Raw genomic sequence first — 17199 nt, forward strand, 5'->3', positions numbered from 1 at the left:
TGTTCCTTTTGTTTCCAGTGATTGTTGTCATTCTGTTTCTTTAGTCAGAACCACAATGCCAGAGCAAGAGTTAGTCTCAGCTAATTACAGTAAAAATTCTCAAGATAGAGAGTGTAAAACCGTCCGAAATTTTGAAAACACTTGCGGCACAGTTTGGGGACAACTTCCTGAGAAAGACAAGTGTAAGACACAAACAGTTTTTACAAGGACGAGAAACAGTTGAGAATGCAGCTCACCAATGTTGCCTGAGGCGCAGTATGACTGAGGAGAATATTTGCATTGTTAACCAGCTAATTGAAGACAGTCGCAGAATAACAGTTGTTGAAATTGCTACCGAGGTTGGAGTAAGCTGTAGTAATGCTTAGGCGATCATTACTGATTGGATTTCAGAAAGTATCCTCAAGGTAGGTGCCTCATCTTCTCACTGAAAAGCATTAATTTAATTGTTTCAAGGGGTGCAAGTGGCTACTGACATGCTTCCGAACTGAAGGAAAACATTTTTTGCACTGGACCATGCAACATGGGTGCACCACATTAGACCCCAAAATCAGAAAAAAGCAACTAAAAGCACGAATCTGCACCTGTAGAAGTCAAAAACTCTCTCTCCACAGGGAATGTTCCTGCAATGGTCTTTTTTGATTTTAAAGGAGTTTTTCCCATCGATTTTCTCCAACAAGATCCTACTGTGAATATTGCATTCTATTGCCAACTTTTGGTCGAAACAAAATACGCATATCACCAGAAAAGGTGCATATTTTTAATCTGGGATGTGATCATGCTTAACGACCCCACACAGCTGTCCAAACTCAATAAAAAATTCGGGGACTGTTATAGGTCACACTAGAACCTCCTCTGTACAGACTGGACTTATCTCCCTGCAATTTTTATTTGTTTGGATCACTAAAGGAAGCAGCCAGAGGACACAGGATGGCCCTGCCTAAGTGTTTATGCACAACTGGCTGCAGTCACAGCCACATTCATTTTACGAAAACGGGATCAAGAAATTACCTACCCACTGGGAGAAACGTGTTTTCTGTTCAGGAGACTATATAGAAAAATAAGTTCATTTGTATCAATTTTTCTGAAGCTTATGTAAATGTATAAAGCAAAATCCTGTTTCTATTTGATTCACCATTGTAAGAATGGCGCCCTGTTATCATCAGCAAAGGTTGAAGCTTTCATCCTTAATCTCCAGCTTCTCTTATGTTCATATAGCCTAATTGCCACAGCTCTGGCTAACTGGCCAATATAAACTTTTTTGCACTGCTTGTGTGTGATTTTATACACACTACTTTGTGTCAAGGGTTGCTATTTGTATTTACTACTGAACAAAGATTTTGATATGCTAATGGTTAATATAAAATGAAGGTCTGTAGTTGTGAGTAACTTTTTCGCAAGATCGTCCGACATTTTGCCAGTATGAGATTTTCCACCAAGCTCTGCAACTGTTGAGTGATTACTGTTGGCTAGCATAGAGAAGCAATGTAATTTTTGCATTTTATTCTTCATTGTATATAATAAATCAGGGCAGAGCTATACCCATTGCTGGAAGCGATATGTTTGATGGTCTGGAGTTCCATTTGAAAGGCTGTTTCAGGTAATGGAAGAGATGTGAGGCGGAGCACCATCAAATGGAAAGCTGCATAAATGCTGGGAGCTTGTAGGGATTACCATATCAGTAGCTCTTTTTTCCGTATAAGCTAAATAGGTGTCTTTTTGTACTACAGGCCCCCAAAATTTTAAGAATAGCCTCCTAGCTCCACTGTAAACTAATTTTTTTTTTATATTGCATGTTTAAATGGTTAACATGTGTGTAAGTCTTATGTACTGTTTATCTGTTTTTGTGACATTCACTTGTCACCTGGAGATGGCCAGAGGAAGCCAGTTCGTGAGCAAATAAATACAATTTTGCAGAACTTTAGGAAGAGTTTGCCTTTCTAACATTATCATGTTCTGCCAAACACCAATGGAAAATTCAATTAATGTCATGAAGTGTGCTAATAAATTGCAATTAACTGTCATGTGAAGGATATTATTGAAACTGGAGTTAACAGCCACACAACATATTTGATTTAACAGGGCTTGTTTACATAATGCACTCCAAAATATGTCAACATTACATGAAACTGTACTTCCTTGGTTGCATTGAAAGCTATCAAGATTGGCGAGAGAATGTGGATTAGAAGAAATGCAAAACTGGTGCAGAACCCGTGATAAAGTTAAGTTCACATTTAACAGTTTGTCACATGCTTATTATGACCTCCGCTCATCTGTGCGAGTTCAATAGTTTTGATCACAATGTGCACAAAGACGTAAATCCAATTATCCACCAATGTATCTGTGCCAAAAAGAAAAACTGTTGCAGTTACGAAAAGATAAACTGTTGACAACATGTGTGCACAATCAATACATTTTTGGTCAAATAACAAACTTCTCAAATATAAAAATTAATATGGATTAGAACAAAATATTAAATAAAGGTATTAAATATGCTCTGCTATGCAAAGTCCCTGAAAAACAGCTAGATGTGCTAAAAGTAGATCTTTAACATGCTTTAGATGAGGATGTTTCTATGAAACACATGGTAGGGCACCATTTGAGAACTACTGCTACTGATAGTGACAAACTCTCATGCAATGAAATCACTATATTAAGCAAGCTTAAGAAGAAAATAACCTCCAACAAAGTCATCACTAATAAAGCTGATAAATCAAACAGTTTAATTCTTTTGAACAAAGGTGTTTACGTTACCAAAGTGAACCATTTAATTGATAGTTTCAACTACCTACACCTACAAAAACATCAGACTGCAGCTTTCACTGAACACGTAAAAACCACCACCAAATCATGGAAAAGTATTATACCTAAAACTAACAGCCATATGCTAGTTAATAAGAATCGTATGGCTCAGAGATTATATGGCTTACAAAATTACAGAAAGATGGTGTTCCAGTACATCCAGTAATAACGTCTTTCTCTGTTCCTTATTAGCTACTAGTGAAAGAGCTAGATTATATCATTCAGAAAAGACCAGTTTTAAATCTAAGTTTAGTATAAAACATTCTACATCTCTTGTTGATAAAGATATGCAAATGTATAAACAGATCTTTTGCACAAATCAACAGTAAATCCTGTAGAATTACATGACAATCAATACTATTCAAATGTTTGTAAAACAGAATTACTTCCAGTTCCAAAACAAGTATTATTCAGTCTGAGGGCCTAGCTATGGGTTTACCTCTTAGTCCTGTACTACTTGAAATTTTCATGAAGTATTTCAAACAAACTTTTTTTTTACAGAAAGAGCCACTGAACTGCAAAATTAAGAATTGGCTAAGATATGTCAATGATATGCCGTGCTGTAGACTGGTACCACTAGACAATTAGGTACACTACTACTGCATTTAATTTCGTAAGTTTACAACGAAGCTGGGAGGCTTCTCTTAAAATTTCATGCACCTGTAGTACAAGAAGGCACTTGTTTAGCATTGACAGGAAAAAACAGCTACTGATATGGTAATTCCTGCAAGCTTCCAGCTTCCACAGAGCCACAAACAAGCAGCTTTCCATTCGATCGTGGTTTGCCTCATATCTGTTCCATTATCTGAAGCAGCCTTTCAAAGAGTATACCAGATCATCAAACACATCGCTTCCAGCAATGGCCATAGCTCTGCCCTTATTGACAATATACTACAAAACAAGAAAATGTATAAAATTAAACCACTTTTGTACAATGGCCAACATGAATCAGTCTGTAGTTACAAAACCCGATGGAAAATCCCATATACTGGCAATATGTCATACAACATTGCAAAAAAGATAAAGTCTTGCAACTACATATCTTCATTTTACTATAACAATAGCATATCAGAACTTTTACTCAATAGTAAAGACAAACTGCAACCCTTGGCACATTCAAATAGTGTGACAAGGTATATATTGGTCAGCCATGCAAAGATGTGGTAATCAGGCTATCTGAAGGTGAGAGAAGCTTGATATGAAGGAAGTAAGATTCAACCTTTGCTGTCCATCTTGTAACAGAATACCATTCATATGATTTAGAATGTGAAATTTCACATTTTGTTAACAAAAGCAGTAAGATGACTACTGGAAATCAACAAACATAAGAGACAAAATGCCAGCTTAGTATAAAATGCTAAGACTCATCTTCCACTTTCCCCTTTGTTAAATTATGTTTTCGTTACAAATACCAGATTCAAACTGTAAATTCATCTAATTTCTCAGCAGTTGTTAACAGCACGAGGTGTGATAAAAAAAAATATACAGTGAATAATTCTATCAGAAAAAGTAATTTTATTTTATCTCTTTCACAGTACTGTCCTTTAATAGCAATCCACTTATCCTAACGTTGAGTCCATGACTGGAAGCATTTCTGGAAGGCTTTTTTTTTTCTTTTTTTAGGAAGAGCACTCAGCTGCTCTATTGTGGCCCTCCCAACGTCAGAAATGGTGTCTACATGTTTTACTTTAAGCACGATTTTAATTTTTGGGAAGAGCCAGAAGTCACAACGTGCTACATCCAGTGAGTAAGGTGGACATGGACAGACAAACACTTTTTCTCAGCAGAAACTTGCAAATCAATACTGAGGTGTGGCATGATGCATTGTCATGATGAAGGAAGCTACTGGCCAATGTTTCTTGTCATTTTCTTCGTACATCATTTCACTGTACGAGATGCTAAGTTATTCGATAAGCTTTCTAACACATTTCCATATTTGAAAGAACAATGTTTGCCAGTTTTTTGCACAGTTTCTTCTGTTTTTGATCTTAATAGACGTCCTGATAGTTGCTGATCTTCTAACGACTCATGTTCACTTTTAAATCGCTGTTAGTACTTGAAAACAGTCTTCAGAGTTACAACATTATTGCCATACACCAATTTCAACGTTTCACGAGTTTCTTTGGCACTTTTCTGCAACTTGAAACAGAACTTAATGTTCATGCATTGTTCAAAATCCATTATGTGCAACAGACATGGTAAACACAACCTCACTCTAGTATCTCTGGAAGCCAACTGATTAGTCAGAATGTGTTTCAACTTTATGCTGCCCATCTCAATGGATGAGGCTAACAGACAAATTACGTCAAACGGAGTCAGCAGCTGGCGCTAAAAAAATTCATTCATCATATTTTTTAAATTATACCTCATATTTCCACATAAATACTATGTTTACATCTCTCTTTAGTAAATGTAATTATTTCTATGGGAAGCAAAATTTAATATTTTCCTTTTGTAAACACTATGTAATTTTTTTATCTTCTGTTCAAACAGTATCTGTGTATGTTGCGTATCAATGTTCTTCTATGTTTGCAACATTCAGTTGTCCCTTGAAGGTGGCCCGAGATGCAGAAAGTCTGTTTGTGACCAAACAAACACAATTTTGCACAACATTAGGAAGTTTTTTCCTTTTTAATATCTAGATGTAACACGGCAAATTGAAAAATTTTTAACATGGCTGCATGGTCAGCGACCGATTACAAATTAAAATTAAAGCAATTACAGCACTTAGTCGCAAAAATTAAGTCTTTTGACCTGTTTTTGGCACTACTATGAGTGCCTTTATCAGATGTAAAACAGTTTGAATGTTTTACTTCTGATGAAGGCACTCATAGTAGTGCCAAAACCAAGTCAAAAGACTTAATTTTGCAACCGAAGACTGTAATTGCTTTAATTTTACTGCAAAGTGATATGAAATGGAATGAACATGTCGGGATGGTAGTAGGGAAGGCGAATGGCCGACTTTGATTTATTGTTAGAATTTCAGGAAAAAGTGGTTCATCTGTAAAGAAGATTGCATATAGAATACCAGAGTGACCAATTTTTGAGTATTGTGGTTTGTGGGATTAAAGACAGCAGACTGCTATGGTCATTGGTCTTTTGAGTATTGCTAGAGTATTTGCAGTCCCCACCCGGTCAGATTACAGGAAGGCATCAAAGCAATTCAGAGGCAGCCAGCCAGATTTCTTACCAGTAGGTTCAATCAACTAGCGAGTATTACTAAGGTGCTCCATGAACTCAAATGGGATTCCCTGGAGGGAAGATTATGTTCTTTTCATGAAACTTTATTGAGAAAAATTTAGATAACGAAACATACAGTTTTTTTCTCTCACTATCTGTGAGTGGAGCAGGAAAATGACTATTAGTGGTTCAAGGTCTCCTATGCCATGCACCATATGGCAACTTGCAGCATACGTAAGTATGTATGTATGGATGTAGATGTAGATACAGTGTAGATATTTATCTATATTTACACTGTTACACAATATAAACTGTTTCAAAGTGAATTTTTAAGACACAGATTAGTAATCAGACATTTCTACAAACCACTAGATTCATAAACATCAGCCGTAGTGTCATTCAAACATAGCTTAAACTCAACAGCACAGAAATATCTCAAGCTTATTGTAATATTAGTAGGTGGTGACTAACCTGTTTAGCACTGGCTGGGAAAACTATGCAAAACACAGTGTACGCACATTAACGCAACCACTGTTCAATGTAACATGCATTAACATTTACATAGCGCAGATGGCGCCATTATCAGTGGAGGGTATATAAAGCATGTTGGGTGGGTGGGGGCGGAACAGCGCAGCCTTTGTCACAATGCCAAAACAGAGTATTTATCTGATGTCCAATAGGGCACGACCATTGGCATTTTGGCCAAAGGTGGAAGCATTTCTGACACAGCTAAGTTTGTAAACTCTGTGTGCTGCCATGGTTAAAGTGTACTGGGCATGGCAACAAGGTACTACCCAAAACTGGTGCCGAGGCAACTGTGGGGCACCACTGGCTACGGATGACAGGGCGTATGGCTGTGGAGATGCGTATGGGCGAATAGATGTGCAACTATTGAGCAACTGACCATCCAGATGCATCAAGGAGCTACCAATAGTGTCTCCTCAATGACCATTCACCAAACACTGCTGTGCATGGGCCTCCACAGCAGGTGCATGGTTCATACATTCATGCTGACTGCTGACCACTTAGTGGTGAGGTGACAGATGGCCTTTCAGATGAATCATGTTTTATGATCCATCCACCTTAAAGCAAATGTCTTGCAACAATCGTCATAAGGGAATGCTTTTATAGCATTCCCTGGTGGTTGTTGTTGTTGTTGTTGTTGTCTTCAGTCCTGAGACTGGTTTGATGCAGCTCTCCATGCTATTCTATCCTGTGCAAGCTTCTTCATCTCCCAGTACCTACTGCAGCCTACATCCTTCTGAATCTGCGTAGTGTATTCATCTCTTGGTCTCCCTCTATGATTTTTACCCTCCATGCTGCCCTCCAATACTAAATTGGTGATCCCTCGATGTTTCAGAACATGTCCTACCAACCGATCCCTTCTTCTAGTCAAGTTGTGCCACAAGCTCCTCTTCTCTCCAATTCTATTCAATACCTCCTCATTGGTTATGTGATCTACCCATCTAATCTTCAGCATTCTTCTGTAGCACCACATTTCGAAAGCTTCTATTCTCTTCTTGTCTAAACTATTTATCGTCCACGTTTCACTTCCATACATGTATGTCTAACAGTCATTCCAGGTTTGTTATTTACGTTAACTGTTACGGGACGACCCTCAACAATACGCTTCAATATAGAAGCATAAGGACGCCACCGTAACCATTCAAATTCCTCAAATAGTATGACATTATGGACAGGTGGATTGTATCCGCCAAATCCGAATTCGGAACAAAACGGTAAATATACGTGTTGCCTTCGAGACAATATTGCCAATATTTGTGTCTCCGTATAAGTACAGCTGTTTCTTACGTACCGTACCGTACCGCACCGTTCGGTCGGCCCAACGCCTAACACGTACATCGACTCCATACAAATACTTTCAGAAATGACTTCCTGACATTTAAATCTATACTCTATGTTAACAAATTTTTCTTCTTCAGAAATGCTTTCCTTGCCATTGCCAGTCTACATTTTATATCCTCTCTACTTCGACCATCGTCAGTTATTTTGCTCCCCAAATAGCAAAACTCCTTTACTACTTTAAGTGTCTCATTTCCTAATCTAATTCCCTCGGCTTCGACTACATTCTATTATCCTCGTTTTGCTTTTGTTGATGTTCATCTTATGTCCTCCTTTCAAGACACTGTCCATTCCGTTCAGCTGCTCTTCCAAGTCCTTTGCTGTCTCTGACAGAATTACAATGTCATCGGTGAACCTCAAAGTTTTTATTTCTTCTCCATGGATTTTAATACCTACTCCGAACTTTTCTTTTGCTTCCTTTATTGCTTGCTCAATATACAGATTGAAGAACATTGGGGAGAGGCTACAACCCTGTCTCACTCCCTTCCCAACCACTGCTTCCCTTTCATGCCCCTCGACTCTTATAACTGCCATCTGCTTTCTGTACAAATTGTAAATACCCTTTCGCTCCCTGTATTTTACCCCTGTTACCTTCAGAATTTGGAAGAGAGTATTCCAATCAACATTGTCAAAAGCTTTCTCTGAGTCTACAAATGCTAGAAATGTAGGTTTGCCTTTCCTTAATCTTTCTTCTAAGATAAGTCGTAGGGTCAGTATTGCCTCACGTGTTCCAACATTTCTACGGAATCCAAACTGATCTTCCCTGAGGTCGGCTTCTATCAGTTTTTCCATTCGTCTGTAAAGAATTCGCATTAGTATTTTGCAGCTGTCACTTATTAAACTGATAGTTCGGTAATTTTCACATCTGCCAACACCTGCTTTCTTTGGCATTGGAATTATTATATTCTTCTTGAAGCCTGACGGTATTTCGCCTGTCTCATACATCTTGCTCACCAGATGGTAGAGTTTTGTCAGGACTGGCTCTCCCAAGGCTGCCAGTAGTTCTAATGGAATGTTGTATACTCCGGGGGCCTTGTTTCGACTCTGGTCTTTTAGTGCTCTGTCAAACTCTTTACCAGTATCATATCTCCCATTTCATCTTCATCTACATCCTCTTCCATTTCCATAATATTGTCCTCCAGTACGTCGCCCTTGTATAGACCCTCTATATACTCCTTCCACCTTTCTGTTTTCCTTCTTTGCTTTGAACTGGGTTTCCATCAAAGCTCTTGATATTCATGCAAGTGGTTCTCCTTTCTCCAAAGGTCTCTTTAATTTTCCTGTAAGCAGTATCTATTTTACCCCTAGTGAGATAAGCCTCTACATCCTTACATTTGTCCTCTAGCCATCCCTGCTTAGCCATTTTGCACTTCCTGTCGATCTCATTTTTGAGATGTTTGTATTCCTTTTTGCCTGCTTCATTTACTGCATTTTTATATTTTCTCCTTTCATCAATTAAATTCAATATTTCTTCTGTTACCCAAGGGTTTCTACTAGCCCTCGCCTTTTTACCTATTTGATCCTCTGCTGCCTTCACTATTTCATCCCTCAATGCTACCCATTCTTCTTTTACTGTATTTCTTTCCCTCATTCCAGTCAATTGTTCCCTTATGCTCTCCCTGAAACTCTGTACAACCTCTCGTTTAGTCAGTTTATCCAGGTCCTATCTCCTTAAATTCCCACCTTTTTGCAGTTTCTTCAGTTTTAATCTACAGTTCATAATCAATAGATTGTGGTCAGAGTCCACATCTGCCCCTGGAAATGTCTTACAATTCAAAACCTGGTTCCTAAATCTCTGTCTTACCATTATATAATCTATCTGATACCTTTTAGTATCTCCAGGGTTCTTCCATGTATACAACCTTCTTTCATGATTCTTGAACCTAGTGTTAGCTATGATTAAGTTATGCTCTGCGCAAAATTCTACCAGATGGCCTCCTCTTTCATTTCTTAGCACCAATCCATATTCACCTACTATGTTTCCTTCTCTCCCTTTTCCTACTGACGAATTCCAGTCACCCACGACTATTAAATTTTCGTATCCCTTCACTAGCTGAATAATTTCTTTTATCTCATCATACATTTCATCAATTTCTTCATCATCTGCAGAGCTAGTTGGCATATAAACTTGTACTACTGTAGCATTCCCTGGGTGATCTCATATTCTGGAAGGCTCAGTGGTTTAACACAAGCTTAAAACTACCCTTGGGGACCATGTCCACCCCTACATGTAGTTTGTTTTTCCTCAGCAATATGGCATCCACCAGCAGGACAATGCAATGTGTAATACTGAATTCATTTTCAGACAACTACATAAAACATCTAGTCCGACAGCCCACCTGCGGAAGAAATATTTAGGCCTCCTATCTACAAACAAACTCAATGTTTACGAGAGTGTACCCAAAGAGGGGGATTAGCAAGCATGATTCTACTAAAGGAACAATGGTCACCAAAGGTAATCTAGAAAGCAACAAGAATATTCAAATTTGGTCAAACTGACAGACTTCACTAACAACCTACTAAACAAACTGAAAAACACAATGTTTTGTGACTTACGCTCAAGGACACTGTAAACCAAGGTATAGATAAATATGTAACAAGCAAAGTAATAGACAAAGATCCCACTTTTTTAGTGACATCAATAGGTAAATATTGCAAGAACAGAAACTATTATACTCTCCTTACAGAACAGACTGCAGGAATAAGAAGGACTAACTACATGTGAAGCATACAATTCCACAGATAAATCCTGGTGAAAGGTCTATTAAAAACCTTAAATCCGCAAAGCTGAAATTGAAGACAGGAGTCAGAAATTAGAAATATTAAATTCCTCACTTCAGGGTGTAGACGTGGACAAGGAAAAAAAATTCCCGTACTTTTCCCGGCTAAAAATACACTTTCTCCCGGACGTAAATACACTTTTCCGTGTTAAATGACAGGATATTTTCCCTCGCAGCTGTAAAATTTATCAATCCTTTGAAGGGTTAAGGTTTCATGCACCGGCTTGATATTCCTGGCACATTAGTAAACGACCGCGAGCGAGGAAAAAATTATATGCAGCCACAAGTATGCTGCATATTTTCATATTACAAAAGTACAAATTCAAATTCCACCAAACTCGGCAAGTTACTTTCTGAAGCATTGAAATCGAGTTTGCGATGCACTTTTGTAAGTCAGTCATAATGCCACGTGATCTCACCAGCCAATGAAGGCAGGTATTCAGAGCATAGAACATGTGATGTAGTCAGTCAACAGCAACATCACTGCTAAATATCACGAACACACGAGTAGGAAAAGTTAATGGTTTAAATTAATATATAAGTGTGGCTGCAAAGGAAGCTATGCTTTCACATACACTCCTGGAAATGGAAAAAAGAACACATTGACACCGGTGTGTCATACCCACCATACTTGCTCCGGACACTGCGAGAGGGCTGTACAAGCAATGATCACACGCACGGCACAGCGGACACACCAGGAACCGCGGTGTTGGCCGTCGAATGGCGCTAGCTGCGCAGCATTTGTGCACCTCCGCCGTCAGTGTCAGCCAGTTTGCCGTGGCATACGGAGCTCCATCGCAGTCTTTAACACTGGTAGCATGCCGCGACAGCGTGGACGTGAACCGTATGTGCAGTTGACGGACTTTGAGCGAGGGCGTATAGTGGGCATGCGGGAGGCCGGGTGGACGTACCGCCGAATTGCTCAACACTTGGGGCGTGAGGTCTCCACAGTACATCGATGTTGTCGCCAGTGGTCGGCGGAAGGTGCACGTGCCCATCGACCTGGGACCGGACCGCAGCGACGCACGGATGCACGCCAAGACCGTAGGATCCTACGCAGTGCCGTAGGGGACCGCACCGCCACTTCCCAGCAAATTAGGGACATTGTTGCTCCTGGGGAATCGGCGAGGACCATTCGCAACCGTCTCCATGAAGCTGGGCTACGGTCCCGCACACCGTTAGGCCGTCTTCCGCTCACGCCCCAACATCGTGCAGCCCGCCTCCAGTGGTGTCGCGACAGGCGTGAATGGAGGGACGAATGGAGACGTGTCGTCTTCAGCGATGAGAGTCGCTTCTGCCTTGGTGCCAATGATGGTCGTATGCGTGTTTGGCGCCGTGCAGGTGAGCGCCACAATCAGGACTGCATACGACCGAGGCACACAGGGCCAACACCCGGCATCATGGTGTGGGGAGCGATCTCCTACACTGGCCGTACACCACTGGTGATCGTCGAGGGGACACTGAATAGTGCATGGTACATCCAAACCGTCATCGAACCCATCGTTCTACCATTCCTAGACCGGCAAGGGAACTTGCTGTTCCAACAGGACAATGCACGTCCGCATGTATCCCGTGCCACCCAACGTGCTCTAGAAGGTATAAGTCAACTACCCTGGCCAGCAAGATCTCCGGATCTGTCCCCCATTGAGCATGTTTGGGACTGGATGAAGCGTCGTCTCACGCGGTCTGCACGTCCAGCACGAACGCTGGTCCAACTGAGGCGCCAGGTGGAAATGGCATGGCAAGCCGTTCCACAGGACTACGTCCAGCATCTCTACGATCGTCTCCATGGGAGAATAGCAGCCTGCATTGCTGCGAAAGGTGGATATACACTGTACTAGTGCCGACATTGTGCATGCTCTGTTGCCTGTGTCTATGTGCCTGTGGTTCTGTCAGTGTGATCATGTGATGTATCTGACCCCAGGAATGTGTCAATAAAGTTTCCCCTTCCTGGGACAATGAATTCACGGTGTTCTTATTTCAATTTCCAGGAGTGTATAACACTGCTCTCAAAGATCAATTAGCCACCAGAAAAGCTAAGGTTTCACATATAAATCTTTTTTTTTTTTTTTTTCCTACGAGTGTTATAATCCAAGAGCATCGGAATTTCGTAAACCACACTGAAATACCCAATTCCGGTTAAAGTAGACGTTCGTATGCCCAGATTCACAATGAAGTAGGTCCCAACCTGAAATTAAGCTTTTCAGTGTGGTTTTCAGGACGTAAATTTTATTGGAGTATCAATACTGCATTATTTTGTGTTTGGTTCTTTATTATTGTGGCACTGAATGAAGTAAAGACCTGCACCTGGCGGCCGTACTTCCCCGAATAGGGGCCTCCTGGCCAACAATGCCACATGCTCATTTCATTTTATCGATAGTGCTATACGTGCCAGAGAAGAAAATGTGCACTTGTAATTCAGCAAAAAGTTGAAACTAGTCAATAGTATGGGACGAAACACTTTGTTTCAAATAAATTGACTGTCTCAGTGGAAAAGATTAATAATAACTAATTTTCTTGAACAAACCGATGAAAATAACTTCACCGTTCTGCAAGGCGATTAATGCTTGATTGTTATAAACCTGGAATTAAAATAAAACCAAAAAACTGAAACGAATAACATATTTAAGCCTTCCATAATTATGTTATTTATTTTGTCTATGAATCTACGAAATCTATGAATTGATGGCTCCCAGCCACAGAAATGCTTTCTTCTAAATGTAAACACTATGTCCCAGAAAAGTCTTCCGGGTAGCACCTGGTTGCTTGCTACAACCACACTTCCACAATCAGCCAGAAGCGGGAGACTGTACTGTTCATATGCGACTGGCATCTTCTCTAATGAAGCTAATGTAAACAATTGTGACGTCACGCTCATCACAAGCAGTTTGCTGTTATGAAGTATTGCATAGTCTTTCGTCCTAATGCATTTAAAACGCTTTCTTGTTGGCAGACGTTTGCGTGTGCAGTTTGTTTTCTTGTGAATGGAGCATTTCCTTTGCAACTTAAGTTTTACTTTATTTTTTCTCCCGTTTATATTTTATTGCTGCAATATAATTCTACAGTAGCGAGGTAGAGTAATATTCTTGTTAGACCATCAGTTGTTAGCAATCAAAATTACTAAAATTTAATTGAAAAACTAAAACTCTGAAAAATTCCCGGAGTTCTAAAAAATTCCCGTGTTTATCCCGGTTTCCTCCCGGATGAAAAAAATCCCGGGTTTTTCCCAGATCTCCCGGTTGTCCCAGGGCGTATACACCCTGTCACTTACATATGTATTCACATATGTAGCTGTTACCATACTAATGTTTGACAAAACATAGCCTTACACAAATGGGAAATAATAATACATGCAGACAAAAAAATCAAGTAAATTAAGACTACTTAAAGCAAACAAGGCACCAGACCAACAGAATTCCAATCTAGTTTTTCATAGAACATTGCGGAATTAGTGCCTTTTCTAGCTTGCATTTGTAGAGAATTTCTTGCTCATCGGATAGTCCCCAATGGGGAAGAGTGCAGGTTACTCTTACTTACAGGTGAGAAAGAATGGGTGAACAGAATTGCAGACCAATAGACATTGATTTGTTGTAGAATTCTAGAGAATATTCGAAACCCTAACACTTAACACTTTTCCAGAGCGGCGGAGGGGGGGGGGGCGGCTTTTCTCACAGAATCTACACCTATGTCAATACTCCACTAACCACTGTGAAGGAGCATGGCGCAGGAAGGATACATCCCACTGCGCCAGTTATTAGGGTTTTTCCCCTGTTCCATTTGTAATGTCTCTTGCAGCGGTCTCTCCGCGATATTTTCAGAAATTTTATAAATTATATAACTCAGTACACATCTCGAAATATCTCTTCTTATCTTACCGATTCCTAAACTTTAATATACGACGATTATCAATGCAAAGTAGTTTCAAGCCCTATTATCCCTTGGAGCGTCCATTTACTTCATGGAATAGCTTCTCTGCTATCTGTTTTCTCTTATGAAAAGAATGAGGATCTTGCCGATTAGCTGTGAAAGGAGGAGGATGTATATGTATGTATTGTTGAGCTAGTCGCCACCTTGATGAGATTCTGTATGAGAAGGAATTTAATACATGAACTAAACTAAAGTGAGTGAGTTCACGTATTATTTAACTGATTATTATTGACAGTGTCTGCTTACTACGCTGTGTTGCACGGGATCAGTGGGGAACGTCTGATTTACACTGGACGAACCTGCCATTTTGTATGCTCAAGATATCCAGTTACTTCAAATAAATAGGCTAACATGGTCTCACCAGCAGATCTCCAGTCTTCCCCATGTGATCACCGAAAGTTAATAATTATTACAATTTTTTTTTTCAGGAGATCGACTGACAATTTTCGTCGCACCGAGACTTCGAAATTGCTTCACTGCCTTATGGGATTTAAGCTAAGCTCAATTTAATCAGGATAGAACAGTATTGAACTGTGTGAATGTGATAAGCCTGCTTTGTGAATGAAAATTCCCTTAACATACGCATGTTTTTACTATCCTGATCGGTGAAGCTAAATCAGGCCGGTGTGAGAGGTTTTTAAATTTTAGATCCCACAAAAAAATATTAAACATTCACATATAGAGCATGTGAAGAATGCATGCTTAATTAATCTGATTTTGTCCTTGTGATCCCTACGATGGTGACACATAGGGATGTTTTGTATATTTCTAGTCATCATTTAAAGCCGCTTGTAGAATCTTTGTAAGCAGGCTTTCTCAGGATACCTGTGACCATTCATACTATCCTCCTATGGCTACGTTCAATATTCCCTGTGGGTCCCACACATTTGAGCAATATTCTAAGATGGGTTGCATGAGTGATTTGTAAGCAATGTCCTTTGTAGACTGATTGCATTTCCCCATTATTCTACCAATAAACGGTAGATTACCATCTGCTTTACCCACGACTGGGCCTTTGTGACCATTCCATTTCATATACCTACAAAGTGTTACTTGATGAGTTGACAGAGTCCAGCTATGACTCTTTGATGCCGGAGTCAAAGGATACTACATTTTTCATTTTGTGAAGAGCACAATTTTACATTTCTGAACATTTAAAACAAGGTGCCAATCTCTGCACCACTTTAAAATCTTATCAAAGGTCTGATATTTATGCAGCTTCTTTCAGACAATACTTCATTACAGATAACGGCATCATCTGTGGAAAATCTGAGATTACTGTTAACATTGTCTGCAAAGTCATTAATATAAAATATAAGCAGCAAAGATCTCAACACCCTTCCCTGTGCACACCCAATGTTACTTCTACATCTATCAATGACTCTCCATCCAAGATAACCTGCTGAGTCCTCCCTACCAAAAAATCCTCAATGCAGACATAAATATTGCTTAATAACACCATACAATTGTACTTTTCATAACAAGCATAGATGTGGTACGGCATCAACTGCTTTTTGAAAATTGAGAAATGATGCATCTATTTGACTGTGCTGACCCAAGGCTTTCAGTACACCATGTGAGAAAAGAGTAATTTGGGTTTTACATGATCGATGTTTTTGGTATCCACATTCATTGGCATGAAGGAGGTCATTCTGTTTGAGATACCTCATCCTGTTTGAGCTCATAATATGCTCCAAGATTCTATAACAAATCTATGTCAAGGATACAGGATGGAGTTTCACTACTGTTCTTGTAGAACTCTAGCTTTCTTCCAGCTACTGGCCATGGCTGTTTGGTCAAGGGATCTACAATAAATTATAGTTAAAAGATGGACTAACTCAGCTGCAAATTCATTATGGAATCTGACAGAAATTTCATTGGGCCCCTGAGGTCTGTTCAATTTTATGATTTCAGTTGTTTCACAATGCTACTAAGATCTATTTCACTGATCCTTTCAATGATATGTAAATTAAATTGGGACAGTACTCGTGAATTTTCCTTTGTAGAAAGAACATTTGAAAGCAGAGTTTAGCATTTCCACTTTCGCTTTGCTCCATCTCAATTTCAGCTCCTGCCTCATCCACGAGTGTCTGGATGTTACCTTTGATGCCACTACCAGTCTTTACATACCACTAGAATCTCTCTGGGTTTTGTGGAGGAGCGTTCAACAATATTCTGCCACAATAACTGAAGGTTTCATGCATTGCTCTTTTGACAGCCAAACGTGTTTTATTTAGCATCTCTCTATCTAGTCCTATACTTGGTTTTGTACTGATTACGCAGTAGCCTCTGTTTCCTTAGAAATTTCTTTACCGTGAGTGTGTAACATGGAGAGCCCTCCCATTGTGAACTCCTCTACTGGGTACATATCTGCCCAGAGTACTTCTCTATCCAGAATGTTGTTCCAGTATTTGGAGTCACAAATTAAGCACGGCAGCAGCCACTGAACAAATTTACAGAACTGTTCCAACAATTGTCACAGGTCAATATAACCTATGTTAAAGAGTAACAGGTATGTTTGGGGAACTTTAATGACAATCTTGAGAAGAAAGAAACATTGTTCTTGCCCAATCCTGTTGGATAAATTAAGAGAAACACTATCTAAGTTGCAGCCACTATCAAACGTATGGTTTAGGGACAATGGACTAAG

The 17199-nt window shown here is 39.7% G+C and overlaps 1 protein-coding gene across 5 annotated transcripts in view; it reads right to left on the minus strand.

Annotated features, from left to right (window-relative positions):
- LOC126236172 (tubulin monoglutamylase TTLL4-like) overlaps positions 1-17199 on the minus strand; it is a 257463-nt gene that overhangs the window by 172063 nt on the left and 68201 nt on the right. The gene's annotated exons all lie outside the window — the stretch shown is intronic.

The sequence above is a fragment of the Schistocerca nitens genome, chromosome 2, assembly GCF_023898315.1.
Source record: "Schistocerca nitens isolate TAMUIC-IGC-003100 chromosome 2, iqSchNite1.1, whole genome shotgun sequence".
NCBI lineage: Eukaryota > Metazoa > Arthropoda > Insecta > Orthoptera > Acrididae > Schistocerca > Schistocerca nitens.